The sequence below is a fragment of the Vitis vinifera genome, chromosome 18, assembly GCF_030704535.1.
Source record: "Vitis vinifera cultivar Pinot Noir 40024 chromosome 18, ASM3070453v1".
NCBI classification, from domain to species: domain Eukaryota; kingdom Viridiplantae; phylum Streptophyta; class Magnoliopsida; order Vitales; family Vitaceae; genus Vitis; species Vitis vinifera.
Genome location: NC_081822.1, coordinates 24,197,990 through 24,216,779, shown reverse-complemented (window position 1 = coordinate 24,216,779; position 18,790 = coordinate 24,197,990). Strand labels below are relative to the sequence as shown.

At 34.2% G+C, this 18,790-nt stretch overlaps 1 non-coding gene across 1 annotated transcript; it reads left to right on the top strand.

The window, feature by feature from the left end:
- Positions 1-2,513: 2,513 nt before the first annotated feature.
- On the top strand, positions 2,514-2,585 carry LOC132253316 (small nucleolar RNA snoR118). Its single transcript, XR_009465191.1, has one exon. It is a non-coding gene; the product is annotated as a small nucleolar RNA snoR118 (small nucleolar RNA).
- The last annotated feature ends 16,205 nt before the right edge of the window (positions 2,586-18,790 follow it).

Sequence of the window (18,790 nt, the reverse complement as noted above, 5' to 3'; positions counted from 1 at the left end):
TTGAACCTGCGGGTGATATATGGACGATGGCATGATGTACGAACTTTGAAAACATCTCATAAAGAGGGAAAGCGTAGAGAAAGATAAACTACACTACGGGTTTGGAGGCCTACCCAATTTTGGGTAAGAGGACCTGAAATCTTTACCTTCTCCATTAAGGTGGTTTATCAAATGAGTATATTTAAGTTAGAGTACTAGGAAAGAGGGCAGCCATATATATGGCTGAGTCTGGAATTTAGGCATTTCCCGGCTAGCATTTAAGCATTTCCTTGTTAGAAATTTGACTGCCAATTGTTGTAGCTGATCCCTATGGTCTATGAAAGTGAGTTGGTTGATAAATACCAGGGCCAGATGATTTATATTTATAGATAGCACAAAAGTAGGCAGCCATGCCACACACACAAGAATAGGGTCCCTGTTTTTGTATCCACAGCGTCTTGTGGTGGACAATCGTTCTCACCACCTACCTACATGTAACAACAAATTCTTGACACAAAAGGACCCCTCAAACACCATACTTTCATAACTTGAAAAGCCATATATACAAACTTCAGCTGCATAGATGGTTTGGACCAGAATGCTACATAACTTGAAACAGACCTGAGAAACCAGGCCGATCGCGATCCTTATGAGCACATCTGGCTTGGTTTTCTCACAAGGCATGGTAGTGCCCGGCAGGCAGCTGACTGAGCCATGGGGCTCAACCTCAATGACAGACTTTCGAGTAGTGAGCACAGCTTGGCAGCCTAATTGAAGTGCCCTGAGTGCACCTCAGAAGATTTCTTTCTTGGCTTCTCATGGTGGCTCATACAGACGCCCATCCTCTCTGTAGCATAGGTGGTGGCTCAGCCCAACAATGGCCATGGTGAGAGAGGACTGATGAGGGTGATCACAGCCTCTAAATACTGAGCTTACCTAAAAACAGAACTTGACATTTATGCAAAACCATCACCAAATCAAACAACTTAAAACAAAACAAGATACTCAATGGGATTCCCTGAACAAAGTTTTCATTATCCTTTTCTTGGTAGTGTGCATGTGTGACAAGAATCAGCAGTGGGACATGGGAGATCACATTAAACTAGTGTGACCTGATGTGGGATTATGGATCCACCTGGTCTCCATGGAATCCACCCAAGTAACCATGAACTCACCCTTTGTTCATATGGGCCATGGGACCACCACCTTTTGCACCCAACAAGTTGCCTCTGTTATCAGCCTAATGGATGCAAATATTATGAAATGCAGAGCAAGAAGAGATGGAAATGGTTGGTGGCGCACTACACTAGGAGGAGTGATGCTAGGAAAATCAATAGTGTTTTGTAAAATAATGGATTGCAAATGGACTGGTAGGGTGGGCAGTGGCCACTAAAGTGGCTTTTTAGGAGATAACACACTGCCACTGTGGATCTTAAGATGGATTCATTAGTGGGTTGCGCATTCTCATCAGCACATCACTACCCTACTGAAATGAAGTTTGAAAAGGGAATTTGTTCATAAACCTTTGATTTTTTAATAGCTTGATATTTAAAAATGAATACAATTATTTAATTGTAAGGATGAAATTAATCTTGATAGAAATGAAAATAAATCTATACCCAAAAATAGCAAGGAAAAGCTAATGAAAGTTCTTTTACCCCTTAATTATTGCACACACACAACCAAAAATTAAGAAAAATACGAGATTTTGATGTGATTCGATGATCAATGTAATCTCTATGTCTACGGAGTACACCAACACTAAACAATCCATTAATAAAATGAAAAATGTGTAGTACAATGATAAAACTCTCAAAAATTCTTTTGATTGTGGTTGCATTCACTAAAAAAAAAAAATCCTAAAAATATAACATGATTAAATATGTAATGGAGACAAAATCGTCATTTATCATATAAAAAAGCTGAAAAAAAAAGGAAAAAAAAGGATTAAGGTTTTCTTTTTTTAAATAAAAATGGTTTTGTTTCATGGGCTTTAGTTTGGGCTTGTTAACCATCAACCTCAAACCCATGCAATCCTTTAAACATAATACAACCCACGAAAGCTTAGCCTGGCCCATCACTTTCGATATATCAAATAAGCCCAAACCCAAAGAAAAGCCCAGATCGGGTGAACCTAGATATTTACGACTAAATCCAGGGTTCTTTTAGGAATTCAACTCTGCCTATAAATGGGCGATAAAACCCTACGTACGTCATTCTATACCTCTTCCCATGATCCCATCTACCTCTGCTCGCACTCCGGGCTGACGACTCCTGCGACGGTGGCTGCGGAGCTGTCGGATGGCTACGTTGTTTGTTAGTTTTTATTATGAATTACTGTGTTATATAGAAAAGGGTTTTGATGAATGCGATTGAGTACAAAACCCTAGATTGTTTGTTCAAAGGCATGAGATCTGAGGATTTTCATCAAATGCGGTGTCGATTTTATGGATCTTGCAGTTGCAAGATTTTTCTTGAATAATAGAGTTTTATTCAATGGACATTTTTATCCTTTCTTTTGTTGATTTTTTAGAACGAATGATGATATGCACTGGGCTCTGAGTAATATTGATGGAAATGCTAGCCTAGAAAGCTGTATCTGACCACCCTTCTCATATCATTTGCCTTTAAATGTTGCAATTACTTTTTTGGTATGGAGTTTTTGTTGGTTTTGTCAACATATTTGAATATTAACCAAGAAAACAAATCTTGATGTCTTGTTTCATTTATCTTCAGATAGGGAGAATATTGTGGTCTTCAATTTGTTTTGATCATTATGTTTTCTTTTATGATATATATATATTTTAATTTTTTAATTAATCTTTTAAACTTATAATTGTTTCTTACAAGCATTCATGGCTGGTGTTCTGATTATTAGTTATTATTTCAATTCATCTGCCCAATGATGGAAAACTCATTCTATGGAGGGGGTTGCAGTCGTTTTTGTTAGGAGCCTTGACTATCATCCTCGCCATATTCTTCTTAATCTGTCTTCTCTCTCTCTCTCTCTCGCTTTCTCTCTCTCTCTCTCTCTCTCTCTATCTCTCCTCTTCCTCCCTCAATCTTTCACATTCTCTTTAGTATGGATAAAGATGTGGAAAGGCTCTTAATAAAAACCGGTTTGTTTTACTAACAATGACTTATGATAGCTATGAGATCTGAGGGCTTTTTTAGTATATTTTTGTCTATGTTTTTTTTTTTTTTTTGCGATTTTCTATCCATTGCGTCCTTTCTTTTTTGTTTCATTTGATCAAGTGTTTTGGTTTTTGAATCGGGTTTAGGTATAACTATTGAAATGTTTTCTTCTATCATTGCTACTGCCTCAGAATGGATTTCGATTGGTTTAAATATCAGACAACTATCACATTGTTATTTTGGTGTCATTAGGTTACTGGTGGAGTTTCAATTACATGAATTAAGTTGCTGACTTTTTGAATGATTGGAAATATACCCTTACGACCTGAGTTAAGACTAGTGAAATTACTTGGTGCAACGGATTTTCATCCTATGGGTCACACACGTGATGGGTGCTTTATTTTGTTATCCTGCTATTATTTGAGATCAATTTAACTATGTGCATGTTTTGACCTTTTTATTCACAGAATTATATAATTAAGATAGCCTTTTGAGAGGTCAGTGTGGTTCATTAAAAAACGCACTAGTCGGAACCTCAGTCTCACCATTTTTCAACAAATTTGAGGGGCCAAGTTGCGTTATCAAGTTTGTCTACACTGTTTTAAGTGCTTTGTTGTACCTATGATCACCTTTTTTTTTCCCCTAAAAGTCAGGCAAGTCCTTAACATGGGTTGCTTCTTGATCTTTTCTTTGATCCCATAATGCACAACGTGTGTTATTATTGTCTTTTAAACAAATGAGAACTTCTGTTACAATTACTATTGATTGTGAAATCTGCTTCCTTGTAATTCTGAATGTGTTTTTCCGAAGCAGCTTTGTTTATGGTTTCTGCGGGAGTCTTTATGCTCGTTTCTTCTTTGGCTCTTCTGACCTCTTCTTACCATTCCTTCCTTTGTGATTATGCTCTCTTTTATGTTCTTATTATCTGGACTATTTCATTCTATAAACCATGGATGACAAAGCTTTTGAATCTTGGCCATCTGCCCTATGATGGAATTCTCATATTTGGTGTGGTTGCTGTGGTTTTCACTAGGAGCCTCCCTCATCATCATCATCATCATCTTCTTCTTCTTCTTCTTCTTCTTCTTCTTCTTACTACTGCTGTTAGCATTCTTATTATTATCAAGTTGTGGATTGGCTTCTAATGAAAATTACAAGCTTTACCTTCTATGAATATTGGTAGCTATGAGATCTGAGGGCTTTACTTGTTTATATATTGTAATATGGCATCTAAGACATTGAACTGTTGACAATCTTTTTAGGTTAATGAGAACCATGTAAATGTACTCTTCATATCTATGTTTTTCGAATGGAAACTTGATTTGCAAAAAAAAAAAAAAAACCCATTTTGTCTCATATGAAGTTTGAGCTTTTCTAGTATTTTGAATGGCTCTTAATCTTGGGAATGAAGTTCTCACTGATACTCGCCCAGTTGAGACTTGTTTTGGAGACTATTGTTATATCCAATGGTTTTGTCTTGTTATTTTCTGAGATTTCGATGCCTATGGGGGTGATGTTGAAGTTAGCACTGTGTATTATTTTTCTATGGTACTAGTGCTGGAAGCTTATGTGAATGGAGTGTTTCTTATCTCATATGGGTACAGTGCTGGTTGGTTTAAGTCTTGAAGATCAGCAGGTGAACTGTACTAACTGCCTTTTGCATATTTGAATAAGTTGATGTTATGATTAAACAACATTATGTAGTAGAATAAAGTTATTTTGGTGGTGTGTATATCTTATAGATGTGCTCAGCTATGACAAGATATAGACCAATTGTAAGCTATTTGCTTTTGTGGTATTTACAGGTGTCCATTTCTTGAGGATATTGCATCCATTTAATCCTATCCATTATTTATTCCTTGGATTTTTCTAGTATTCTGTTGATGTTCTTCTTGGCATTATTACTTCTATAGCTTAATTTAGATTGATGGTTTGAGATTTGAAAATTTATTTATTTGGGATTTGCCCTTGTTTATTTCTTTTGGTTATTGGTGGGCAGATACTGCATAATTTTTCATATGGTCCTATTTCATTTAATCATTGAAACATTATTTAGCTGAACACATCTGACCCACCCAAACTGATTATAGGTTTAAGCTGCTGTTGTATTTTTCCTGTTGTACTTCTGCTTTAAGCTCAAATTGTTTTAGTATAATTACACATTTTGTTTGTTTATGAATTGGTTTTCTTATTTCATCTTTTATCTTTCTTTCTGTTTTTTTATTTTTATTTTTTATAAATGAACTGTTTTCTTGCATGCAGTCCTCTCTTATTATAGGTGTATCCTGATTTTTCAGTCGACAATAATATCAATATGAACATCTGCCCGATGATGGAAAACTTATTTTGTGGAGGGTTTAAATTGATTTTTATTAGGAGCCTTTACTCTCATCCTCACCATCAGCCTCACCACCACCACCTCTCTCTTTCTCTCTCTCTCTCTCTCTCTATCTCTCTTTTCTACTGTGGTTGAAGATGTGGAGGCTCTTAATAAGAATCAGTTTGTTATAACTGACGATGACTAATAATAGCTATGAGATCTGAGGGCTATCAATAGATGTTATTGTCTGGTTCTTTCTTTTTTTTGTCCTTCACTTCTCTTACATTTCCTTTTAGATCAACCCAGTTTTAGCATGTGATGAAAGTTATGGTTTTAAATTTTCATATGCCATTACCACTCCCACTGAATTTTTACTTCTTTGTTTTTTAATATTGCCTTTTGAGAAAGATCTATGTTTGCTTTTTTGAAGAGCATGAGTTTATATGCAAGTTGGAACTTCAGACAATCTGCTAAGCAAGAAGCTTTTTGCCTCAGCTTGTTGCCTTTCAAGAAATCGAATCATCGAATGGGTTTATTTAAAAAGGTCAATTGGTATAGATTGATGAACTCATTATATCACTAGTGAATCACAGGTGGATATCCGAAATTGTGGTTATCTTTTTCATTGTGGTGAGCAAATGCCCAATGATGGAAAACTCATGTGTGGTTATATGGTTTTCATTAATAGCCTCCCCCTTCTCCTCCTTCTTCATCAGCCTCTGTGTTATGACAATTATTATTATTATTATTATTATTTTGAAGGTGTGGACTGGCCTTTAATGAAAACCATGAGCCTTACCGTGTATGAGATCTGAGGGCTTCTTGCGTATTAACATTTTGGGATCTAGCATCTAACCATGAACCAAATAAAAACTTGATTTTCAAATGGTGACTCCTTAATCCATTAGGTAAAACTATAGACTTGATTCTTGCTTGTATTATAAACTTTGTTTCTCTTGTTAACAGAAAAAGAGTTGGGCAATGAGATCGCTGAATAAGTGATTTTTCATTTTCACAAAGAAAGTTAAGTTAAAAGAGTTGGTGGGATGAGAATATGGTTGTAGCATATGATTTGAAAGTTTGGAATCCTATATTATTATTTGATGTGGGATATTTTGTAAAAATATCAAAAATTGTGAACACCAGTCTTGATGAAATGAAAATTTTAGGAAATGCTGGAAAAATCTATAAGAAGTTATATGTATATAGTATTAAAATTGTTACTTGATATGATTGGTTTCATGATAATAAAAAGTACTAATTTTTATATAAAATATAAGAATTTTTAATAGCATATATGGAAAATGTTTTAAAATCTAATTAAAATGTGGTAATAAAAAAAATTTAATAACTTAAATTTTATAGAATGTGATTTTTAGAAATATAAGAAATCTATATTTTAATTTATAAGTTTCAATATTTTTTTATATTAATATTGTTATTTTCACAGATGTAAGAATTATATTAAAACATTGTCTTGATTAATAATTAATATCTTTGGGATGTCATAAGATGGAATCTACCGTTGAGATTCTCATATAGAAATCTAAATGGGCCGTCCTCACCTAGAAGTGTAGTGTCTGTATCATCTTCTACTCATTGACCATGAGAAGAAACATCTTATGCATGTTCCAACTCTCCTATTGGGCCTTCCTTGACTAGTTTATCACTTGCGTGTGATTTCTACTCATTGGCCAAATTTTGGCATGGATTAGTATAGTTTATCACTTGCGTGTCTTGTTGCATTCTCCCATTTAGTTTATTGAATTAAGCATGTTTCATCTATTTTAAAAATGCTTCAAAATCTTGTTTTAAGAAGTATTCTCACCTTTATATTACAATACCTTATGTGAAATATAAGTCGCCGATGATGAGCATAACACTAGGATGTGATAATAGATGGTCTTCTTTTTGTCTCGTGCCTTTGAACTTTGAGGTAGTGTTTTTTCAATGGCGTCCTTTTACTTTGTATCAAATCATAATCATAAATATCATATTAGAATAACATACACAAAACCTTTACTAGGGTATAAAATGTGATCATAATGATTTATAAAAACCGATGCGATAAATAAGGATATATTCATTCACGTCTTATTTGATGGCTAAGCACATGTTGAAAGAAATACATGATACAATGGAGCTCTTAAAAAAAGAAAATGAGTGTATGTTATATCTCAAAGTGCTTGAAATGAGTTCTCTACATGCTTGTTGATTCAACTGTCATGTCAAGTTCCTGTATTTGGTTCAAACATTGGTTAAGTGCCATGTCAAGTGTATTTGGTTCCTGTATTTTTTTAATTGGTATTGTAATAGACTTCATCTTAGACATAGTTCACGACATGGAATTTTCCTTTGAGGGTGCAACCACCATATGAAAGAATTTAAAATTGAGAGGATTCTATAAAGAGGTAGATGGCATGGTGAGACTTTGAGAGGAGGAGATTTTAGATTGAGGTGGGATTTCTTGAGGACGGCTACCATGGAGAGTTTGATACTGTGGACATTCTTTAGATCACTATTTTAGAAACTTTAGATTAAGAGGGCTACCATGAATTATTGATGGAAATTATTCACGGTTTTGGAGACTTTAAAATCAAGAGGACTCTCTTTGGAAGGTGGCTGCCATAAGACTTTCTTTGAATTTAAAGACACATAAGGGAAGTAGAGAAATGATACACAAATTTTAGGAAGAGAAGGGTTGCCATAGAACAAAAAGGGATTCACACACATAGGATCTTAGAAGGAGTCTATGGGCTGCATATATAGAGATTGCGAGTTTAAGGAAAGATGAAGTAGTTTTAAGGAAGGTGGTAGGCCTCCATTTATTGCAGGAGAGCGTCCACAACTAAGAGGACTTTTGGATAGGGAGGATGATTTGAGATTGAGGATCACAACTTGGAAAATTTGAGAAGGAAATGAAAGAGTTTTTTTTGGGAGGAATTCTCATTAAGAAAGGAAGATAGACATGATTAGGATTTTTGGAGGAGTCTACACAATTTTGGAGGGGATAAAGGGGTGAGGATAGAAAAATCGGCATTCATTACTCCACAAGGGTTGTATTATTACAAAGTCATGCCATTTGGGTTGAAGAATGCTTGTGCTACCTATCAATGGTTGATGACTCGCATTTTTAAGCCTTTAATAGGTCTCATAGTGGAAGTCTATATTGATGACATTGTCATCAAAAGTAAAAATTGTTTCGAGCACCTTCATCACTTGGAAGAAGCATTCAAATTAATGCACAAGCATGACATGAAACTCAGTTCGCTCAAATGCGTATTCAGAGTAAGTTCCTCGAATTTATAGCAACGTAGAAGGGCATAGAAGTGAATCCAACCCAAGTCAAAGCAGTGCTAGAATCCCTTACTCTTAACATCAAGAAGGAGGTGTAGCGCTAGATCGACCATTTAACTGCCTTGGGATGATTCATAGCATGCTTCATTGATAAACTTTGCCATTTTTTCAACATTATGTGGGGAACAAAAGTGTTTGGTTGGACAAGTGAATGTGCACTTGCCTTTGAAGCCATAAAATAGTATCACTTAGAACCACCAATTTTGAGCATCCTTGAGGCCAAATAAGAGTTGTACATGTACTCAAGGAAGAAAATGTCGCGATATTTTGGCGATATATCGCCGAAATATCGTGTATCGAAGGGTTTCGACATGATATTTCATGGAGAAATATCGGTTCGACGATATTTCGGAATTTATCGCGAGAAATAACCTATTTCTCGCGATATATCGGTGATTTGTCGATAAATCGACGATTTTTCCCCGATATATCGCATGGTCAACGTGGGTCAACGAAAGTCATATGCGCTACAGTGCACTCCCATTTGCTTGCTGCCGAGAGGATTTGAACCCCAAACCAAAAGGTTTGGGGTTCACCCGCTTACCACTTGGGCTAACATATAATATGCAGCAAATATATATATACTTAAACTCATTATATAAAGAAAATATAAGAATATTTTAAAGAGCAAATTAATTATAATTATTTTATAATTAAATGCAAAGTCTTTTAATTAATTACCAAAAATATAAAAATTATATAATTTTCTTTATAATGTTTTTAATATCATTAATAATTAATTAAATATTAAAAAATTATATATATTATTTTATATTGTTTAATACAATTGAATTAAATGGATCATATTTTAATACTAATATATATTTTAAAATTAGATATATTATAATCAAATATGATAATATTAGGTGTAATTTAATAATAAATGTACACTTATAAAATTCATATTTTTATCAATGTATACAATATTATTATTAAATATGATAAATCATGTTATACATATATAAAAAATTTCAATAAAATAACTTTAAAATGTCTATTATATTTTTAATTATATTATTATGAGATTTTTCTTACATTTTCATGAGTTTTTAACAATTTTAAGCTTACCGATATTTATTTCCAAAATATCCGTCGATATATCTCCGAAATATTCGATATATTCGTAAAATCAAAGTACCGATATATCCGTAATTATCGATATTTTCATCATTGCATGTATTTAGTCGTATCAAACTTCGTTGTTAGCGTTGTTCTATTCTAGCACAATCAACACAGTGAGCAAAATCCCATCTACTACGTGAGCAAAGCTTTGGTAGACGTAGAGACACTATATTCCCAAGGAACAAATGACCCTTACATTGCGGATCATCCCAAAAAGCTTCGTCCATATTTTCAAGCTCACCAAATAACGGTTTTGACAAATCTATCATTACGAGTCATTTTGCATAAGTCGGATCTATCTGGATGAATGATAAAATGGACAATTGAGTTAAGTGAATACGACATATGGTACAAACCTTGGTTGTCCTTAAAGGGACAAGTACTTGATGATTTCATAGCTGAACTACCCTAAGAATGGATGAAGCCTGGAAGTGAAACTCAATGGTGGATTTTCCATGTAGACGATTAATCATCAAGAACATTAGGGGCCGGGGTGGGAACAATGTTGCAATCTCCCATGGGAGAACAAATTGAGCAAGCTGTGTGGCTTGACTTTTCAATGTCTAATAATGAGGCGAAATACGAAGTAATCCTAATTGGACTTAATCTAGCATTGGCTCTTATCGCCACAAAAGTAGAACGTAGAAGTGATTCACAAATAGTGGTTGGACAGATTCAAAGAGAATATGAAGTAAGAGACGAGTGCATGGCTCGGTATCTTGCCCTAGTGGATGCTCAAATGAAAAAGGTGGAAGGATGGTTGATTTGACGTGTACCTTGAGAGAAGAATGGATGAGTGGATGCACTAGCCGAGGTTGCTACCGCCTTGCCAATACAAGAAACCACGATGTTGCCAATCTATCACCAAGTCTCTTTCTCAATTTCTCATGAATAAGTAAATGATATTGTCTAAATGGATATGGGGTAGATGGAAGACATTGTGAAATATCTACACATGGGAGAAGTCATTAAGGATAGGAGGGAAACTCATAAAATCCGAGTACAAGCCGCACAATATACTCTGATAAACGAACAACTGTATAGATGATCATTTAGGGGACCTTATCTCAAATGCCTAAATGATATGGAGGTGCAATATATCCTAGCAAAATTACACGAGGGTACATGTAGAAATCATCGGGCAAACAAACTCTGGCACATCGAGCCTATTCCCAAAGTTACTATTGGCACACCATGAAAAAAGATGCAGAAAGCTACGTCAAGAAGTATGACCAATGTCAAAGATATGCTCCCATACTCGAAATACTGTTTTGAGTACCTTAATTGGTTACAAGTCCTTGATCGTTTGTGTAAGGGGCAATAGATATAGTTGGTCCGCTCCCAATTGGTGCGACACAAAAAAAAAAAAAAAAAATAAAAAATTGTTGCTTGTAGCAACAAATTATTTCAGCAAGTGGGTGGAAGCCGAATCCTATGCCAGCATCAAGGATAAATATGTTTTTAAATTCGTTTGAAAGAATATTGTGTGCCAATTTGGAATTCCCCAAGCAATTGTCATAGATAATGGGTCGCAATTCGATAGCAATGTCTTCTAGACATTTTGTTTAGAACTAAAGATAAAAAATCTTTGTTCAACTCCTAGATATCCTCAAAGTAACGGATAGGCAGAGGTAATCAACAAGAAGTCGCTAAATTCATTAAAGAAAAGGCTCGAAGGAGTAAAAGGAAAATGGGTAGACAAGCTATTAGGCGTTTTATGCGCTTATCGAACCAAGAATAAGAAATCCATAGGGGCTACTGTTGGGCTTTGTGGAGCCTAGTTTTGTTTGATCCGGTTTGACGACCCAACCCGAATAATATTGCATGACTTTTTAATAAGAGATTTACTGAGGCCTGTTGGGCCCGTTTAGCCCATTGTGGAACCACCTTTTGTAATTAGGGTTTTTTAGTGTGATGTTGTTGCCATGTTATATATAGAGAGAAAATATTGTAGTCGCTGTGGTTGAACTTTGTATTCTTTCCTGATAATAGTGATATCCCTGTAACTTCGTGGACGTAGGTAAATTACCGAACCATGTAAATACTGTCTTGTGTGTGTGATTGTTTTTCTTTGGCGTGTGTTTTTTCTATTTTTTTTTGTTTCTCACGGGTTGGGAATTCGGTTTAATTCCCTTCAACTGGTATCAGAGCCTAGGGTTAGGTTTGAGTGGGAGCAATGACAGAGAAAATAGGAAAGACGTCTGGAATAGAAAAGTTTGATGACACAGACTTTGCGTATTGGATGATGCAGATTGAAGATTATCTCTATGGGAGGAAATTGCATCTGCCTCTTTTAGGGACAAAACCTGAGAGTATGAAGGCTGAGGAATGGGCGCTTCTTGACAGACAGGTTCTAGGAGTTATTAGGTTAACTTTGTCTAGGTCTGTTGCACATAATGTTGTGAAGGAGAAGACCATAGCAAATTTGATGAAGGCTTTGTTCGGTATGTATGAAAAGCCATCCGCAAACAATAAGGTGCATCTGATGAAGAAATTGTTCAATTTGAAGATGACAGAGAATGCATCAGTAGCACAACATCTGAATGAATTTAATACAATCACAAATCAATTGTCGTCTGTAGAAATTGATTTTGATGATGAGATTCGTGCTCTGATCGTCTTGGCTTCTTTGCCAAACAGTTGGGAGGCAATGAGGATGGCAGTAAGCAATTCTACGGGAAAGGAAAAGCTTAAGTACAATGATATACGAGATTTAATTATGGCTGAGGAGATTCATCGAAGAGATGTAGGTGAAATCTCAGGATCTGGTTTTGCCCTAAACCTTGAGACAAAAGGCAAAGGTAATGACAGAAATTCAAATCGGGGTAGATCAAATTCCAGAAATTCTAATCGGAACAGAAGCAAATCTAGATCAGGTCACTCTAAAAGGCAATGTAAAAGCTTTAAGAAGAAGAATAAAGATATTTTGCTAATGCTGTAACAAAAGAGGTACAGGATGCATTACTTCTTGCAGTAGACAATCCACTTGATGATTGGGTTTTGAATTCAAGAGCTTCGTTTCATACCACTCCACACCGAGAAATCATACAAAATTATGTTGCAGGTGATTTTGGTAAGGTGTATTTGGCTGATGGTTTAGCCTTGGATGTTGTGGGTTTGGGAGACGTCCGAATATCGTTGCCCAATGGGTCTATTTGGTTACTGGAGAAGGTTCGACATATTCCTGACCTGAGGAGGAATCTGATTTCTATTAGACAACTTGATGATAAAGGACATGCAATACTATTTATTGATGGTACTTGGAAGGTTACAAAGGGAGCTAGGGTATTGGCTCGTGGAAAGAAGATTGGTACTCTATATATGACCTCATGTCCAAGAGACATAATTGCAGTTGTTGATGCAAGTACTGATACAAGCCTATGGCACCGTAGACTTGGTCACATGAGCGAGAAAGGGATGAAGATGTTGCTGTCAAAAGGAAAACTACCAGAATTGAAGTCCATTGATTTTGACATGTGTGAAAGTTGCATCTTAGGAAATCAAAAAAAGGTGAGCTTCTTGAAAACTAGCAGGACACCAAAGGCTGAAAAATTAGAACTAGTACACACTGATTTGTGGGGGCCTTTTCCAGTTGCATCCATAGGAGGTTCAAGATACTACATCACTTTTATTGATGATTCAAGTAGAAAGGTATGAGTTTATTTTCTGAAAAATAAATCTGATGTATTTGAAACTTTTAAGAAATGGAAGACCATGGTTGAGACAGAAATAAGTTTGAAAGTAAAATGTTTGAGATCAGATAATGGAGGAGAGTACATAGATGGAGGGTTCAGTGAGTATTGTGCTGCACAGGGAATTAGGATGGAGAAGACCATTCTTAGGACACCACAATAGAATGGTGTGGCTGAGCGCATGAACAGAACTCTCAATGAGCGTGCTATAAGTATGAGGTTGCATGCTGGACTACCAAAAACTTTTTGGGCTAATGCTGTTAGCACTGCAGCTAACTTGATAAACCGAGGACCATCAGTTCCCATGGAGTTCAGACTTCTTGAGGAGGTTTGGAGCGGTAAAGAGGTGAAGTTTTCACATTTAAAAGTTTTTGGTTGTGTTTCTTATGTTCATATTGATTCTGATGCTCGTAGTAAACTTGATGCAAAGTCAAAAATATGTTTTTTCATTAGCTATGGTGATGAGAAATTTGGCTATAGGTTTTGGGATGAACAAAACAGGAAAATCATCAAAAGTAGAAATTTGATATTTAATGAACATGTTATGTACAAGGACAGGTCAACTGTAGTGTCAGATGTTACAGAGATAGATCAAAAGAAATTTGAGTTTGTCAACTTAGATGAATTGACTGAAAGTACTGTCCAAAAAGGGGGTGAAGAAGATGAGGAGAATGTAAATTCATAGGTAGATTTGAGTACACCTGTAGCTGAAGTTTGCAGATCTTCTAAGAACATTAGACCTCCGCAGCGTTATTCACCTGTTTTAAATTATCTCCTATTAACTGATGGTGGTGAGCCAGAGTGTTATGATGAAGCCTTGCAAGATGAAAATTCAAGCAAGTGGGAGTTAGCCATGAAGGATGAGATGGATTCCCTATTAGGGAATCAGACATGGGAACTGACTGAATTGCCAATAGGAAAGAAGGCTTTGCACAACAAGTGGGTATACAGAATAAAGAACGAGCATGATGGTAGCAAATGTTACAAAACTAGATTAGTTGTTAAAAGGTTCCAGCAGAAGGAGGGCATTGACTACACAGATATTTTCTCCAGTTGTGAAGATGTCAACAATTAGACTTGTACTTGGAATGGTGGCTGCAGAAAACTTACATCTTGAGCAATTAGATGTGAAGACAACATTCCTTCATGGTGACTTGGAGGAAGACCTTTACATGATTCAGCCAGAAGGGTTCATTGTTCAGGGATAAGAGAATCTAGTATGTAAACTGAGAAAGAGCTTGTATGACCTTAAACAAGCTCCTAGACAGTGGTATAAGAAGTTTGACAATTTTATGCATAGAATTGGGTTCAAGAGATGTGAAGCTGATCACTGTTGCTATGTTAAGTCTTTTGATAATTCTTACATCATATTATTGTTGTATGTGGATGATATGCTTATTGCAAGGCCTGACATTGAGAAAATTAATAATCTGAAGAAGCAATTGTCCAAACAGTTTGCAATAAAGGATTTGGGAGCTGCAAAACAAATCCTTGGTATGAGAATCATTAGAGACAAGGCTAATGGTACATTGAAGCTTTCACAGTTAGAGTATGTGAAGAAAGTTCTTAGCAGGTTCAACATGAATGAAGCTAATCCAGTGAGCACACCCTTGGGTAGTCATTTCAAACTAAGTAAAGAACATTCACCAAAGACAGAAGAAGAAAGGGACCATATGAGCAAGGTGCCCTATGTTTCAGCTATTGGCAGCTTGATGTATGTTATGGTGTGTACAAGGCCAGACATTGCACATGCAGTGGGAGTTGTGAGTAGATTCATGAGTAGGCTTGGAAAGCAGCATTGAGAGGCAGTCAAGTGGATTCTAAGATATCTGAAGGGTTCATTAGATACATGTCTTTGCTTCACAGGTGCAAATTTGAAACTGCGGGGTTATGTAGATGCTGATTTTGCTGGTGATATTGATAGTAGAAAGAGTACTACTGGGTTTGTTTTTACTCTAGGTGGTACAACTATATCATGGACTTCAAATCTACAGAAGATCGTTACTTTGTCTACTACAGAAGTTGAGTATGTTGTAGCAACTGAAGTTGAAAAAGAGATGATTTGGCTATATGGTTTCTTAGATGAATTGGGTAAGAAGCAGGAGATGGACATTCTACACAGTGATAGTCAGAGTGCAATTTTTCTTGCCAAAAATTCGGCTTTTCATTCAAAGTTGAAGCATATACAAACAAAATATCACTTTATCCGTTATCTTGTTGAAAATAAACTGGTAATATGAGAAGATTTGTGGATCTAAGAACCCGACAGACATGTTGACTAAGGGTGTTACTATTGAGAAGTTGAAGCTGTGTGCAGCTTCAATTAGTCTTCTAGCTTGAGGATAGGAGAATGAGTTACAGGGACGAGTGATTGTTTCTTGGAGGATAGCGGTTTGATGTTGGTGATTGAGCTAGTCTCCAAGTGGGAGATTTGTTGGTGTGGACCCGCATTTTTCACGTGCGTCCCCACTCAATTGGCGAGACTCGCTTTTTATTTATTTGTGAAAATTTGATTTTTTGAAAAAAAGTTGGAGTCGCCACTTATTTTATTTTTATTTTTGAAGGGAAAATAAAACAAGAAATAAAACCCTAAAAAAAATGACTCCATAATTTTTGGAAAAGTGTGTCTTTGAAAACCCAAGTCTTGGTCCGGGGATCAGGTTACTTATTGGGAAGGTACCTCTAGGAGGTAGCACCCCTCTAAGCCCTAAAGAGGTCTCTACTAATTAAGTTAAGGGGAATATGGCAATTAATCGGTTAATTATGGATACCTAAGTAGGCTAGGTGATTTCAAAAAATTTGCATGCTAAACAAGATCAAATTGCCATAAAAGAAAGGTTAGGATGCGTACCCGGACCGCTTCTCAAGCGCTATCATAAAACATCAGAGTTAGTATAGAAGTATAACACACAACATGTATTTAATCATAGTGAATCAAACATACATCTAAACACCTAAGGATTATCAAACATATGCATACTTCATAGTGACACGATTGTTTACAAAATTTAGAAAGTAGGCGATAGGGGGGGGGGGGGGGGGGCGTACCTGGATAGCATAAATAACTTACAATGCGCTCCCATAAGACATGAGGGATTAGATAATAATAAAATAAAGAAACCCTAGCATGCTTGTTATCTAATTAGCATAACAAAAATTATCAAAGTATATGAAAACATTAATTATCACACACATCTTATATACAATTCCTAAAAAAGATAGACATAATTTCAACAAGTGACAAAAATGGCAACAAAAATAATTTTTGAAAAGATTTTCTTATGTAGGGGTTTCACCAATTCCCCAATTGATATACACGAATTTAGCCCAGAATCATCCCATTATTTGGGACCACAAGCTTTGATTCGTGTTTTTGTTCAAAACCAAAATTTTTGTTGAAAACCGAGAAGGATGCAAACCGAACAAGATATGGTTGCATATTATTTTTAAATAAATAAAAAAAAAAGATTTTGATCCTGAGGACTCTAAATGAGTTTTTGAAATAGATTTTTAAAATGATTTTTTTGAGAAAAGTATTTTATTTTAAAATAAAAGGAATTAATTTGGAAAAAATAAAATATAAGAAATAAAATACCCAACAAAACAAAAATGAAACCTCAAAGTAAAATTTTTTTAGTAATTAACAAAAATGATAATGGTGATGGTAGAGGTCAATCTTCATGATTTTCCAATGGCCTTTGAACAAAAAGGAAACTATCAAAGCAATAAATTATTAATATTTAGATCAAGTAAGCTAATGAAATATCCATCAAGAATTAGCAACAAGGATTCAAGAAGCGCATAAATTGAGAATAACAATCCATAATTAACATAAGATTAACTAAACACATAAATGCCTCTAGACTAAAAAAATAAATTAAATCAAGATTAAACTTTATCTAACGGGATTAATTAAACTAATGTATTCAAATCACAAACACATACAAGTGAAGAACAAATTAAAACTAAATTAAATTGTAATTAAAAACATGAACTTTATTTAATAAGATTAATTAAACTACTAAATTACAATTACAAACACATCCAAATTAAAAATAAATAAAAGCTAAACTAAATCGGAATTTCAAATATGAGCTTTATCTAACAAGATTATTTAAACTAATGAATTAAAATCACAAATATACTTAAACTAAAAGATAGGTTAAAACTGAACTAATTTAGAATTAAAAAAATATAAACTTTATCTAACATGATTATTTAAACTAATAAATTAAAATCACATACATATTTAAACTAACAAATAAATTAAAAATAAACTATTTTGGGATTAAAAACATGAACTTTATCTAACATAATTATTTAAACTTAAGAATTAAGATCAACTAATGCATTTAAACTAAAAACGAATTGAAATCAAACTAATTGAGATTAAAAACACAAACTTTATTTAACGTGATTATTTAAAGTAAAGAATTAAAATCAACAAAATACATTTAAACTAAAAACAAATTAAAATCAAATTAATTGGGATTAAAAATACAAAATTTATTCGATATGATTATTTAAACTGATTATTAAAAGTCAAGAATTAAGATCAACAAAATATATTTAAACTAAAAACGAATTGAAATCAAACTAATTGGGATTAAAAATACAAACTTTATTTAACGTGATTATTTAAAACAAAGAATTAAGATCAACTAATGCATTTAAATTAAAAATGAATTGAAATCAAACTAATTGGGATTAAAAATACAAACTTTATTCAATACAATTATTTAAACTTAAGAATTAAAATCGACTAATGCATTTAGATTAAAAATGAATTGAAATCAAACTAATTGGGATTAAAAATACAAACTTTATTCAATACAATTATTTAAACTTAAGAATTAAAATCAACAAAATACATTTAAACTAAAAAACAAGTTAAAATCAAACTAATTGGGATTAAAAATACAAACTTTATTCGATATGATTATTTAAACTTAAGAATTAAGATCAATAAAATACATTTAAACTAAAAAACAAGTTAAAATCAAACTAATTGGGATTAAAAATACAAACTTTATTCGATATGATTATTTAAACTTAAGAATTAAGATCAATAAAATGTATTTAAACTAAAAACGAATTGGAATCAAACTAATTGAGATTAAAAACATAAACTTTATTTAACGTGATTATTTAAAGTCAAGAATTAAGATCAACAAAATACATTTAA